The sequence below is a fragment of the Camelus bactrianus genome, chromosome 8 (genome assembly GCF_048773025.1).
Source record: "Camelus bactrianus isolate YW-2024 breed Bactrian camel chromosome 8, ASM4877302v1, whole genome shotgun sequence".
NCBI classification, from domain to species: Eukaryota; Metazoa; Chordata; class Mammalia; order Artiodactyla; family Camelidae; genus Camelus; species Camelus bactrianus.
The window spans coordinates 21602636-21618016 of record NC_133546.1 but is presented as its reverse complement, the minus strand read 5'-3'; the positions used below and the strand labels follow the sequence as shown (position 1 = coordinate 21618016).

At 34.6% G+C, this 15381-nt stretch overlaps 1 long non-coding RNA gene across 2 annotated transcripts in view; it reads left to right on the top strand.

The window, feature by feature from the left end:
* LOC123619752 (uncharacterized) overlaps positions 1-14892 on the top strand; it is a 783931-nt gene extending 769039 nt beyond the window's left edge. For both annotated transcript variants that reach the window (XR_006728403.1, XR_006728402.2), the window contains exons 6-7: positions 9949-10188; positions 12544-14892. This is a non-coding gene — a long non-coding RNA (uncharacterized LOC123619752). The remainder of the gene's footprint in view (positions 1-9948; positions 10189-12543) is intronic.
* Positions 14893-15381: the final 489 nt, after the last annotated feature.

Below are 15381 nucleotides of genomic sequence, written 5' to 3'. Positions count from 1 at the left end.
CATTTTATAGTTCTACTGATAAGCACACAGCTCCATCTGGGGGCAAGGCCAGACGAGAACATTGAGAGTCTCTTGGTATCTTGGCGGCATAGCTGTCATCTTTGTGCATCCGTCAGCCAGCTTCCTCCATCAACAGCAATGAGCTGCTCAGGGAAGATACTTTAGTAGCCCAAGACCACAAGTATCTCCAGCTAGTGCAGTTCAAAAGATTATTTAATTGGTGACCTCATCACTGTCAATTGTAAAGGACACTGTTAAGGAATCCTAGAACCTTGGACCTTACAATTTGTCTTTTCCTGCTACCTGTTCTATTTCTAGGACATCTCTCTCCTCTGATTTTCTTTCTAATCCATGTTTTTTCTTGCAAGTCTAATTCACATCATTTTGTGAGCTGCCCCCCTCAAATGATCTAAATTTAGCTCTTTTCTCTTTTTATTCTTCACCGTTATTTATAAAATTATGCCTACACTCATATTTTCAAATATCTGTTCTACTTTGATGATTTCTTAGTCCCCATGCAAAGCCCTAACCATTCTCTTACATCTACAGACTCATCCTGTAAGTATAATTGTGAACTACTGACTTTTGCTTGGGTATTGTCCAGACCACTCACAGATAAAATGCTCTAAATTTCTCATCTGGTCCTACTAAACCATTTCTATTTTTTGTTTTCTTCTTTGGAACCTATATATCATCCTTTTTTCTCCCCTTTGTGTCCCAATCCTAAAAACCACAATCAGTTGACAGATTCTGCCAATTTGTGTCCTCAAATAGTCTCAGATCTGTCCTTTATTCTCATCGCCATGACCATACTTATGTTTGGCTGCCTGGAACACTGCAGGAACTTTTTAATAACCAGTTCCTGATATTCAAGCCATTTTTTCAACTGCAGAGATACTTTTTCAAATAGGCGATTTGATTATATCGTCTTTAAAGTCTTCCCCATCTCTGTCAGGGGCAGTCTGATCAAGTGGTTAATGTTACAGAAGTAGACAACTTGGCTTTGAATGCTGGCTTCTCCACTAACTAGTTGGTGAATTTGGGGCAATTTATTTACCCTCTCTGATTCTCATTTTCCTAATATGCAAAGTGGTATTAATATTGGACTTACAGGGTGACTGGGAGAAAGAATTGAATTAATTTCTATAAATCTGTAGTAGCACAACTGTTGGCACATGGTTAAGTACATGATAAATATTAATTGTAGCCCTATTATTATCACAATCATCAGTAGCATTTTGGTCATCAGGGAAAAAGACAAGGTCATGGCATTCAAGACTTTTCGTGCCTACACTTTTTTGCCCATTCAGAGTCACACCCTGATACTCCCCCCAAATAACACCCTCCAAAAGCTTGCTACTCTCTCTTGCCCTTGAAAGAATTTTTCTGTTCGAATGAGTGGTCTACTTCCCCTGCTACTCTTCTTATCATTCCTTCCCTTTATCTGCCTATAAAAACTACAGTTTATCCTCCAAGCCACCATTCAAACTCATCTTTGTGAAACTTTTCCTCGGGCACATAAGCAGTCAGGCAGTCTCTTTTTGCTCTCACACTACCATATGCATGTTTCTAGTGTTGCATCATTTCATTTTTATTTATTCACTGCTTTTCCTAAAAGGCTATGAAGATGTTGGAGAGCAGGAGGTGAGCTTTATTTATATCTTCAGTGCTTTGTAGAGTGTCTGGAAGATCATGGGCACTTAAAATTATTTTTAAATATATGGTAAATACATACTAGATTTACCTTATGAATTGACTGTTTGAAATAAGCCTATTTTTATTTGAGCAGAGAATCCAGGTGGGCTTTCTTTAAATGTATACCTTCAAAATGCTCTTTCTTCTATTAGGGTCATGCTCTACTGATTCCTTTCTTTATGACTCACATTTATTCGGTTATCAAATGTAGATTCTATCTCAAAAATGCCTTGGGAATCTAACCTTTTTTCTCCATCCCAACTAATGAGTTTTTGCCTAGCTGCTAGTATAATGTTTCTAAAAAGAAATCTGACACAGTCCTTCCTCTGCGTATTCTTTAGAACAGGTGAAAATACGTACTATCTAGTTCTAAATGTCCAACAGTCTATCTCTAGAAATTTTTTCCAGTCTTATTTTCCACCATCACCCTAAAGTACACTCAACTCTTTGTATCTTACACCACCGGGTAGAAATCTGGAAAGTCTGTTACTCTTTTGAATCTTTGCATACGCTCTTACGTTTGCCTAAAACGCTCTTCATTCACTTGCAGGACACTAGTTGTCCCCAGATTTCCAGTTCAAATTGCACTTCATTCCTTCTTGTGTTCATTCACTCATTAAATTCATTCATTGGCAAGAACTATCTTCAGTTCCCTGTGTTGGTATACCTCTCCATTTCCCACATCTTTATCACATTATCCTCCCACCACCATACCCAGGCCCAGGTTACTCAGTTAACCCCAAACCTACCCCTGTTTTCCATTCTTAATTCCTCCCTCTAATCTCCCATTTTGGAGTTCATTCTCTCCTGCTTCATCAGGGACCTCACTCTAACAGTTATACCTTTTCTTTCCCAGATTTTTTTCTGTAGTTTTCCTGCTGGGTCTTCCCAGGCAGCATAAAAATATAACTGCCTTCTACATTAACTAGCAAACAAAAATTCTAAATCAATATCTTTCTATCCCACACCTTCAAGCCACTACCATCTATATCTGTCATTTTACTGCCAGAGTTATTGAACTACAGTTCTACCATTAAAGTCTCCATTTCCCTCATCACACCTGTAGTCCTGAATCTAGTGGAAAAAAATCAGGTTTCAACAAGATTGCCAAAATGTCTTTATTGCAAATACAATGATGGTTATTTGTTTATCTTAAAAAAAAAATTCTGCTGTTTTTCAATAGTATTGATTATCCCTTCCTAGATCCATTCTCTCTTCCCCTTGGTTTCCAGGATTCAAGTTTCTCTTGGCTCTCTGACTATATTTTATTATTTTCTTTCCGGGAATCACAATCTTAACTTCTTTCATCTTATGATGCATACTCGCTCCATTTTAACTCATCTATATATGTAACTATTTACAGCTGATTTGTAAAAGACTTCAAAACCTCATCTCCTGCAACAACCTGTAAATTACCTATTGAGTCTTTCTACTTGCATAAGTCAAAGTACTTAAAGCTTAGTGTGATTGAAACAGAACTCAATATCTTTTTCACCCAGGCTTGTTCCTTTTCTTGTACTTCCTATTTTGGTGATTGTTCTCGTTATTCATTCTTTCTCTCAAGAAACAACTTGGAATCCAGCCTGTATTCCTATCACTCTCAATTCCCACTTCCTGCTAATTCTACCTTTGTGATATTGGCCATTTCTCCCCTTCTCTTTCTTTCCACTTGCATTTTGACTCTCATCTTTCTTTCCTGGATGACATCAAAAGCATCTTAACTCATTTACCTGTCTTCAGTCTTCTTTCACTTCATTCATTACACAAAGGATAAATCTGTTTAAAAAATCACATTGTCACTCTACTGCTAAAGACTCTTCTGCACCACAATCTTGCTGATATCCTCCAAAGTCATTTTTTTTCTAATATTTATGGAAAAAAATCACTGTCTCTTGTACCTTCCTTAGTCTTCCACCTATCTACACCTTCTCTATGTTAAGTGCTTTTTTTGTGTTGTTCTCACCTATACCCTGGCCCACTCCAGCTCTTGGTTCTACTTTCTTCTATTTGACCTTCACATGGTCAAATGTTGTGGCAGGATGGCTTCCAGTAGCTCCTGGCCTACAATATAGTGGATTCAAGCCCAGTTTCTTTTTGGTAACATCTATGCAAATGTTGAGTGTCAATCTGTGTGAACTAATTTTGTTCTTCACCCACCCCAGAGTCAATTTGTGAACTGGGCTGCTGGAATAATAGGCTTGGATAATATGCTTACTATTGAAGAGTAACTGTAGCAAGGAGAATCCCATGCAGTGATTGAGTTCAATCATATATTTATCTGTGGAATTTCGGATAGAGCACCACTTGGACAGTGGATTAATGAGGCAGGAAAGGTGTTCTCCAAGGGAAGTCTAAGTGTTATTATGGATGGAGTAGATACCTCTACAATTAATTCTAAACTTGACTGGTCAGACCCAAATAGCATGTGTTTTTGTGATGCCTTTCCTGACCTCTCACTCCTGGTTCGTGTTAGATTATCCAACTCTGAATCTACAGCAATCTGCACTCAAATATATAACACGTTGTTATAAGTTGTAGCCCATAAACTTCTAATGACAGAGGCCTGTTTGCAGTTATTTTTGTCTCCCCAGCACATGGCCCACTCACTGCCTGTCATAAATTTGGCACTCAATAAATGCTCACTTTACTTATGGAACTGAATTAAATAATAAATAAATACCATATTCTAGATCTTGAGTTAAGCTTCAAAGTAGAAACCTCTAACTGCTTCAGAGTTAGTTTTTCCACCTTCATACAGCTTTTTAATGGGATTTATCTATTTGCAGATGTGTCAGTGGAAAGTATCTTATTAATCTTATTAATCTTTGAGCAAATATACTTTGCTCAATAATGTTTGATGAACAAATGAATGATTATGTGAGTGAGTGAATAAATGAATGATGAATTGAGAGTAATTTACTTCCTCAGCTCTCCTGTGCCTCATTAAACACTATGGATTCAGACAGGAAAGATTAAGCAAGAATTCCATCATTGTGCAACTGAGAAACTAGAAACCCTGGAAAGCAAAATTAAAATTGCCATGGAACTTTCTTTGCGACCTTGAGAATGACAGAAGAGAATTTAGGTCTCTGATTCTATGTGCAGAGTTCTTTTTGCTGAGTTGCATTGTCTGAATTCATATTCAAGCATCTCAGTTTTCACTCAGACACTGGAAAATTTTGGCTTTTTTATGTAAGAGAATCAGGATACATAGCTGATTTCTTTAAAGGACATAACAGTTAGTGTCTAATAAAATTCCTTTTAATTTCTTATTATGTACCTTCAGTTTAAAGGTAGAAAGAGAATTTTATTTGCTAGACTCCAGGTAGAGCACATTTAATTTTTAATTAACTAGGTTTTAAAATATATAAAAAAACTGTTATCTATAGGTTATACTGTAGTTTATTAAAGAGAGACAAAACCATATGCAGAATTTTTCATTTTCTTTAGAGAAACAGAAGACATATAAATACACAACATTTGTTTTTATTTAAATATCAACTCTGAAACCATCCATTTCGCTGAAGTTTTCACATGAGAGATCATGAATGTTTATAGTTTTGGTATGGTTCCTGCCATTTAAGATTTCTAATATTTCTAAATTCAAAAGACCAGGCAGCAAAAACATTATCTTGCATGTAACAGACCCTCAATAAAGAGGTACTGGCCTGAGCTAAATATAAACTATTAAAATATCTCCACCTTTACTATTTTTCCTTTGTAACTTCATTCTTAACCTTTTGTTTTTACCTTCATTTTTTAACATCTGTTCTTAACTTTGACCTTGGGCTAGACCTTCCTTAACTAGTGAGCTTGAAATTTTCATCTGTTAAGTTGGGAAAAATAATTGGTTCCACACATATTGAGTATATACACTATACAATTCAGTGTGTTAGATTTTAGGGGATCGCAATGAGGTAAATATATATCTATATATTGCTCAATTGATTATCAGTCAATATATAGAAGTATATTTATTTGTCCATCTCCCAAGAAACATATAGACCATTAAGAAAGACAGTTATTAACTATATTATTTTATAAAGTTAGTAAGTTTAAAAAGAAGTGTAAAATTTTATGGAAATATTTACCAGGGGCAAACAACCTAATCTGTGGGTAAGGAAAAGCTTACCTAAAATGTTAGTGCAGATGGTTACTTTTTCATTTTTTCTGGACAAGATCCCTAAGCATAACATTGTTACATTTCCTATGAAGGCTGAAAAGTTGAAAACTAGTTCTCTAAATGTATCTAGATTTGACTAAATAGAATTATTTTTTGTTTTAGTTTTATTTGAACTTCACAGCGTTTTCTGTGTTTCTTCTGCTCCAGCAATTTATACTTAGAGTTTTATTTAGGTACTTATAGTGCTTATCTAAGGCAGATATTTAAGTGATACTTCACAATCAGTAGTTTACATTACCTGATGTATGATAATTTACAATTCAATTCCCTGGGAAAATATTATTTAATAATATGGAACATATGAATATATGTTGCCTTCTATCTTTCTTCTGGAGGATCCTTAAATTTTATATATATATAAATACACACACATACTTAAACATATGTCTTAAATCCTAGAGCCTTTGAGATAACCTACCTTCACCACATTGGTGGTATTTTTTCTAATATTTTTTCTGAAATATTAGGGCTGCCAATTTTTGTGATTTTGTTTAGGCTCTAAAATTAACTTTTCTTGATTTTGTGACTTGTGGTCTTTAAAAAAAAAAAAGTATTTTGAATAATTATAGATTTGCAAGAAGTTGAAAAAATACAGAGGGGTTTGATGTACCCTTCATCCAGTTTCCCCCAATTGTTACAGCTTGCATAACCATACTAAAGTATCAAGATCAGGTTGGCTTAATGGTATGCTGTTATTTTATCACATGTGTATGTTTGTGTAACCACCACCCCAAACAAAATACAGAGCTATTCCATCACCCCATTTCCTTTTCTTGCTTTATTGCACTGGCTAGAACTCCATTATTAGGTTGACTAGTGTATCCTTGCCTTGTTTATAATTGTAGAGGAAACTCATTCAATAATCATTAAATGTGATACTAGCTGAAGGGTTTTTGCAGAAGTTCTTTATCAAGTTTAGGAAATTGCTCCCACATTCCTAGTTTACTGAAAGTTTTTTTTTTTTTTATCATAAATGAATGTTAATACTTTAAAATGCTTTTTCTCTGGCAATTGATGTAATCATAAGATTTTTCTTATTTAGCTTGTCAGTATGATTAATTACATAGATTGAATTTTAAATATTGAACCAGTTTCACTTTCCTGGAATAAACCCCACTTTGTCATGTTGTATTATTCTTTTTACATATTGCTGAATTTATTGGCTAATGTTTTGTTAAGGACATTGATGTATAAGTTCATGTGGAATAATGATCTATAGTTTTCTTCTTTTTTCTTTTATATTATCTCTTTCTGGTCTTGGTATCAGAATAATACGACTTTGTACATGGATTCAGAAATGTTTTCTCTTCTATTTTCTGAAAGAGTAGACTTGATGTTAATTCTTCTTTAAATATTTGATAGAATTCTCCAGTGAAAATATTTGGCCCTGGAGATTTCTTTTTGGAGAGTTTTTAAAATTGTGAATTCAATTCTTATAGGGCTATTTAAATTATCTATCATATGTTGGGTGAGTTGTGGTAGCTTGTGCTTTTGGGTGTAGTAGTCCGTTTCATCTAAGTTGTCAAATGTATGTGTGTAGAATAATTTATAGTGTTCTCTTTCTTTTCTTTTGATGTCTACAGTGTCTGTAGTTATATCCCTTGTTTCCTTCCTGATACTGATAATTTGTCTACTCTATTAGTCTTGCTAGAGGTTGATCAGTTTTATTAATCTTTTAAAGAAACAGTTTTTGTTTTATTAGTGTTTTGTATTATTTTTCTCTTTTCAATTTCATTGACTTCTTTTCTCATCTTTATTATTTCCTTCCTTCTGCTAGCTTTAGGTTTATATTACTCTTAATATCTTAGTTTCTTGTGATAGGAACTTATATTATTGATTTCAGGCATTTCTTCTTTGCTAATATAAGTATTTAGTGCTATAAATTACTCTCTCTGCCTACTTTAGTTGCATCCAACACATTTTGATATGCTGTGTTTTCATTTTCATTCAACTCAGTGTAATTTTTATTTCACTTGAGATTCCTTTTGACTCATGGCTTATTTAGATGTGAATTGTTTAGTTACAGGTATTTACAGATTTTCCTTTCACTCTTCTATTATTGATTTCTAGTTTGGTTACACTATGATAATGGAATATACCCTGAATAATTTGTTTACTTTGAATGTGTTGAGATTTTCCTTTTGTCTCAAGATATGGTTTACCTTGGTATGTGTTCCATAGGCCCTTGTAAAAATGTTTTCTGCTATTGTCAGGTTGAGTATTATATTATCATATCTGAATGTTGATTAGATCCTGTTAGTTTATAGTGACCTTCTGATCCTCTATATCTTGCTGACTTGTTTGTATAATTGTTCTGTCAACTACTGAAGGAGAAGTGTTAAAATCTCCAGTTATAATTGTAAATTTATTTCTTCTTTTGGTTTTTACTTCACCTCTTTCACTTACATTGTTTGGTGCATACACATTTATGATTTTTGTGTCTTCTTGCAGGATTCAGTGTCTCATTCTCTCCCTGGTAATTTTTTGTTCCAGAGTGTCTGCTTTATCTGATATTAATATAACCAGTCTTGTTTTCTGTTGATTAACGTAGCATGGCCTGTCTTTTCCCTTCCTTTTACTTTTTTTTTAATCTTACTTATATTATTTCATTTTAACTAAAGTCCTTTTTGACAGCATATAATTTGGTCAATGTTTTTTCACTCTGCCAATCTCCAGATTCTCTACTATACCTCAGTTGACACCTGGTTATTACTAGTGAGGGTAGGAGAGTTCCAGCTTCCACAGGCCTCTGTGATATCACCCTGTCTGGGAGTAAGTATCTTATTTCTGCTCCCCATGTGGCCTCTGTGATTGGGGTCACTTTCACTCTGGCTGGTAGTGAAATTCTTGACTTTCCACTTGCCCTCCTTGACACCACCCCAGTGTGGAAGTAAGGCTACCCCTTAACTGTGAAAACATTTTTTCCACTATCACCATGGAACAGGTACTGACCCTTTACTGCTGAGCAAGGAAGAAAGTCTCTATATTATTTCCTAGGGCTGCCGTAGCAAAGTACCATACACTGGTGGCTTAAACAACAGAAATTTATTTTCTCACAGTTCTGGAGGCTAGAAGTCTGAGATCAAGATGTCAGCTGGATTATTTCTTCTGAGGCCTCTCTCCTTTGCCTGTGGATGGCTGCCTCCTAACTATGTTTTCGGTGATCTCTCTGTACTTATCTGTGTTTTATTCTCTCTTTATAAAGAGATCCAGTGTTATTGGATTAGGGTCCACCCTAGGACCCTATTTTAACACGATTATGACTTTAAAGGGTCTTTTTCCAAATAAAATCACTTTCTGAGTTACTGAAGTTTAAGGCTTTAACTTACAATTTTTAAGGGACACAATTCAGCCCATAACAGTATCAGTGCTTCATTTGGCCTTCTCTGATACCATACAGCATAAGAATTAACATGTCTTATTATAGCCTGGCTAGCATTGGAGTCTTTGAAATTTCAGTTTTACTTTCTTATTTTAGTTTCCAAAGCTGCCTTCAATGTGTTCTATATAGTTTATGTTTGCAACTTCATGTAAAGTCCTTGTGTATTTCTCTCAATGTTCTAGAGAATATTCCACTTTTAAAATATTACTATGAAGAAATTGGTTTCCAAACATGGTTCATTCATCAAACAGCTTCCTTGGCTTAATTCAGAAAATAGCCCTCACTTCTGAAATCTGGAATCCAACATTTGTTTGCACAACAAGTTTAGCCTATTGAATGCAAGCTAGCACATTAAACATAACAAAGGCTGGTATCTAAAGAAACACAAACAAAAAAATAGGGTATTATAGTTTCCCAGTAGTGCTATTAGATTTACAGTTCCATTTTTAATAATCAATCATTCTTGTCTGCTACCAGGAAGAACTCTGAAAGACTTTGATACATTTATCCACCTGTGTGATGAGTCTTCATTGACCTCTCTGGTTTGTCATGGATGTTATTCCTTTGCTCTGTTCTAAGTGAATAATGTCCTGTGTTTGATATTTAGCTGTCTAATACTTGGCTTGCACCGATTTCTTTGTGATTATTGTTCCAAAAATTAATTTGTTTTGCTCTTTCTGTTTTCCAGAAATCCAGAGTTAGGCTGCAAATTGTGCTTCTGGGTGTTCTTAAGGCAGATCTTCTGTTTTTTGACCAGACTCATTTCAGTTTCCTGTATGGCCAGCTGCTCAAGTGTACTGCCATCATCCATCAGCTCCACATGTCGAAACTAACAAAAGTGAATTGCTCTCAGCATTGCTTCCAAACTGGTAGCTGGCTGACATCCAGCTGCTCTTCGTTGGTGATTTTGTATGCTAACATCCCACAGGTAAATGCCATTGAAACTGGTTAAGACGCATCCTTGTAGTTTTTTCTCCCCACGTCTTATGGCTTAGGGGAAGATTGGAAAATTTAAGCCTTTAATATGGTCAGTGCAGAGACAAATTCAAACACTGTTGTTTCTAGGGAGAAACAAGGCCTTGTAAAAAGTATAGATTCACAGCTTCTGAATGTGGATGAATAATGGAACTAATTACTATTGAGTTCCCTTTTTCATTATCATATATGTCTATTTGATATGGATATTACCTGCAACCTTTCCTAGTCTCGTAAATAACCCTTTTGACCATAGAGGAGACTTAGAATATAACTTCTCACTACTGCAGTATTTTTGGTCATCATTATCAAACTAGAGAGCAAAGATGATTGATACGTAAGTGATAGAGAGTAATGAGAAGTACAAAATCCTAAGATAATGCAATGGTAATGTCAAGTATTTTTGGGGATATATATTTCAGATAAGAATTTGAAATGTGTCTCATGATTTCTCAGTCCTTATTAATAAAATTATTAAATTTAAATACTCTATGTATACCTCTTTCAAGCATTTATCATTACATCATTATCATTCCCACAAGACCAGCAGCTATTTCTTATTCATCTTTGAATGCACCCAGTCTTTTACCCTAATTGTAGTGAATTTATAACCAAGTTTAAACATGGTTCTCAATTCAAAGAGATACTGGACAAGTAACTGAAAAAAAAATAAAGAATAGGAATGTATTATTACATAAATCTTTTGTTGATGATGTGACATCTCCATTTTCACTCCCAGTTTTCCTTTTTAATCTTTTGTCATTACAATTATAGAAGTAGGTCCTAGAGCTTCTCTGCCCTTCAAGGTGAACTGCATTGTCCTTGATTGCTAGTGATTTGAGCAGCAATTGTAGCTTCCTTTGGAAATGACTAATTAATAGGTGACTACAAGATGTTTTGTGTAACAGAATTCCAAATTCAATAAAATTATAAAACTAAATCAAAGGAGCATGGTGATGGTGGTGCTGAGACTGGAACCATGCACCATGAGAGCAGGAAACTCTTGTGAGGCCTGATGACAGAACCATAGATGATGGTAGAGCAAGCAAGTGTGAATGAAAGAGTAGGGATCAGTTTTGGGGGAGACTGAATCCACATCTCTCAGAGACTTGATTTTTCTCATCTGCATAGTTCCCTACTGAAACACATTATCATCTTAGTAAAAACAACATGCATCTTTTGATTTAGTGACAGATGTCTGTAATTGTTACTTTTACATTAGCAAGCCCAGGAAGAGGAAAATTTGACTCATTTAGATGAGAGAGATGAAAAGACCAGGAATTAATTCCTTCATAGCTGAGTAAGGATTTGGAGAGAGAATCTGTCTCAGAGTTACTGATAGATGCATGAGGGATGGAGTCGCTGATGACTTTGGAGTATAAAAGTAGAAGCAACTTCATCGGTTATCGTCTAGCAATTCAGTACTCTGGCCTGAGTAGTTATGTGGGCAAATGTTGAGCATGCATTGGCTCACAGGGGAAAATGAATATTTTCAATCACATTCATATGACTATCCTGTGGATCTCTACTGAGGCATGCTTTCCCATAGGCCCACATATAGTTAGGAGTGCACATATCTGCTAGACACTATTCAGTGTGCTAGGAAAATGTCTCTTTCCTCATAGAAATTATATTCTAGTAATTGAGACAGATAAAAACCAATCATCAAAGAGACATACATATGCTATCAGCTGGTATTGAGTTATAGGTAGTAAACTAAGCAAAACCAAGGCAGAAAGGGTAAAACGAGATGCCTTTTGTGTAGGGGATGGAAGAAAAGTCTCTCTGAGGAGCTGACATTGAAAAGAGACCTGCATGGGAGAGTGGGTCATGGGATACATGGAGGGGAGGGAAGTACTTTATGCAAATGAAGCATCAAGTTCAAAGTCTCTGAGGCACCCTGTCATTGGTGATTGGGAATAATAAGAGGAGACGGGGTAGAATGATGAGAGTGAAGTCAGCAGGTTCTGAAGTGATGGGACATTGCATTGATAATGTACCAAGATCTAGATCATCACAGGGTCCTATAGGACAGAGTGAGGGGCTTAATCACAAAGGAGTAGGAAACCAGTTAATAGTTAATGGGAAGTTTTAAACAAGAGATGATAAGATCTAGAGGATCAGTCTCACTCTTGAGTGGGCAATAGATTTTACAGAGGCAAGAGTAAAGCCAAGAACCAGGAAGCACATTACGGAAAGTTTACATATGCATTTAGGGATCTACACTAGTTCTGCCACCAAATATTAATGTCCCCTTGGGCAGAAAATTTAAACTTTCTGTAATGCAACATCCCTTTTTAACTTGCAGGGTTTCAACTAAATTATCACAATAACCTCCATCTCAGAATGTTTTTCTCTGCAAACTAATACAAAGGATATAAAACATGGAAAATGTGTGAGCGTCAGGACTCTACTACAGTGCTGAAGTGTCCTATGGCAGCCTTCTAAGTCCCAAGGAAACACTGAGAAACTACTGTTACACTGTGGAGTAGAAGGGTTAGAAGGTGATTTGGGTAGCTTTTTGTTTTGTTTTGTTTTGTTTTTGTTGTTGTTGTTGTTGTTGTTTGCAATGGGTAATAAATGTGCAAAATAACTTATTTTTAAAAGCTGTTCCTAGAAGCTTTTTCATGATTTTTGTTTGTCTGTAATCATGCAGTCTAAAGTCTCCAACTGAATTAAACATCCCAGAACCACTTTAATGATTCAGGCTAGAAAGGAAAAAATTTCAGAGTTTAAATTCTGTTTCAATATGATGACTCCTGAGAATTTTATTGACCTTGCTGGACCTTTTGGAATTTGAGTTCATTTATAATCAAACTAGAAAAAAATGTTTTGAAATGCTATTTAGAAGCTTAAAAGAATTATTGGACCCTGAATAACTTTCATTACATGACATTTTGATAAGGTCATTGTAAATGAGTCAGAAACACAGATTACATTTCTTTTAAAAATACACATCGTTTCACGACCGATTTGGTCCAAATTCGTTTTGGCTTTTGCTAAATCCCAAGTGTTTTTCATTCTATTTTTTTCTCTTTAAATTCTCCAATAAACTCGCTAAACCCATAATCTAGGTGAGCTCACCTGCCTCACTTCCCTGTTGAGTTTTGCCTCGGGCTTTTCTTTAATAGCATGTATCCTTAGAGCACAGAGCCTTATACTGAGGATCAGGAGAAGCACGGAGTCTAATAAAAGCATGGGAATTTTTTTTTTTCCCTTTTAAACAGAGAGAGCTCTAAGGGAATGATATTGTTCCAGAGTACTGACTCAAATCTGTTCTGTATTTGAACTCTGTGATTATGAAATTTCAATTAAATCTATAAAAAGCCAAGCTAACAGACACCAGAGCATGCCAAAGAAAAACAGGATGTTCTTTTTTGATTGGGAAATAATTATCTAAGTTCAATGGCTGGGTCCAGGTAGCTGAGTTTACATTTGCTTCCCCTCATTATAGAAACAGTTGAATTATGATAAATTTTCCCCAAGCAGCAAAGCTGTCATTCAAAAGGGTGATTTTATTGGGGTGCAAAATCCCTTTCGTTATTGCTTTAGTCCATTTTTAAATGGATTTGAAGCCTGAGGGGAAAGTACAAATTAAGACGGATTTTTCTCTTTTATGCGACAAACCTAGCTTGTCCTTTGTGTTGCAGCCACGGTAGCACAGGTAGGGCACTCATCTACCAGAAAAGTCTTCTGTTATCGCATTCATTACAGAAGTGAGATGTAAACACCCCCAATTCTCTTCTTTCTCAAAAATCATTACACTGATCATATTATGTTTTCAACAATGGAATGAATTTCCTTAAACGTTTATTACTTAGCGATGGAAATAATACGGGTTCAGTTTTGAGGTAAAGTAGAAAGGCACTCAAAAATGTTTGGTTTGCAGAAATGTGGTGAAATTTGTATCTTCCATACCTCCACCTTAGGGATGGATGGGAGGGAGAGTACAACCTTTTAAAATTTGAGAAAATAACTTTCAAAAAAATTTTTCAAATCTGAGCACTCTCCACAAATAGTTTATTGTGAATGATTCTGAAGATATAATAGGCATAAACATTCTGTTTAAAATAAACTAAGGAATTATATGGTAATTATTTAAGATCTCAAAATCATTCAACAGGATTATAACAGAATAAAATATTTATATATTACAAGCACCATTTGAACTAGACAATATAATGGAAAAGAAACCAAAATCACATATGGTTACACTCTTCTAGACAGTCACTGACAATAGACATAATCTCTTTAGGAGAAATGAGGATTTTTTTTTTTCTTTCTTTTTGCCATTAAGGAAATAACAACTTAAAACATATTTTGGGAATAGATCTCCTATTGTCAAGAACTAAGTTTAACTTTTATTTATAATGTCCATTACAGTATAATTTAAAATAATAATTCTAGGTTAAATAAGGATTTCGATAAGTATACTATATAGTATGTGTGCAATACAGACAAATTGCATGTGTTTTAGACAATGGTATATTTCTTTCCTATCTCTTGTCCAATTTCTTCTTATACTTGATTGATTGGAGGACAACTGCTACAGTTTTGTTTAGATCTTGAATGCTTATTATTATTATTATTACTATAGTTTTTTGTAATCTAATAAATTCATTTAAAGCAATACATAATTTTTTTCTATGAGAACTATCCTGACCTCATTTTATATATTTTATAATACTTGCTCTCATAATCAATGATTAATCATTGCTTTGTATTTTCATTTTTTCTCAATCATTAAATTTATTTTTACTTTAATAATTTGCCAACATTCCTTTTTCCAGAAGAAGAATTTAATGTATTCATTTCATTACTTACCCCACTACTCCACATTATGTTTACAAACTTAGATCATCACTCACCACTAAAATTACTATTAATATATCATTTCTAGTTAAATATTTATCCTTTTAGAATTATTTTTCATTCATGCACTCGACAAACAATGTGGATAAGTCATTGTCCAAGAATATACCATAGTGATTCTCAAGCTATATAGTAAAGAAAACTTTCTTAAAAATTAATATTTATCTTCACATCTAATTCATCATGGCTCAATATCATGTAAAATACTGAAAAATAAAAGTATAGAAAACAAAGGCAAAAATATAAGATTCATTTTTAAAAACTGTAGCTGCAG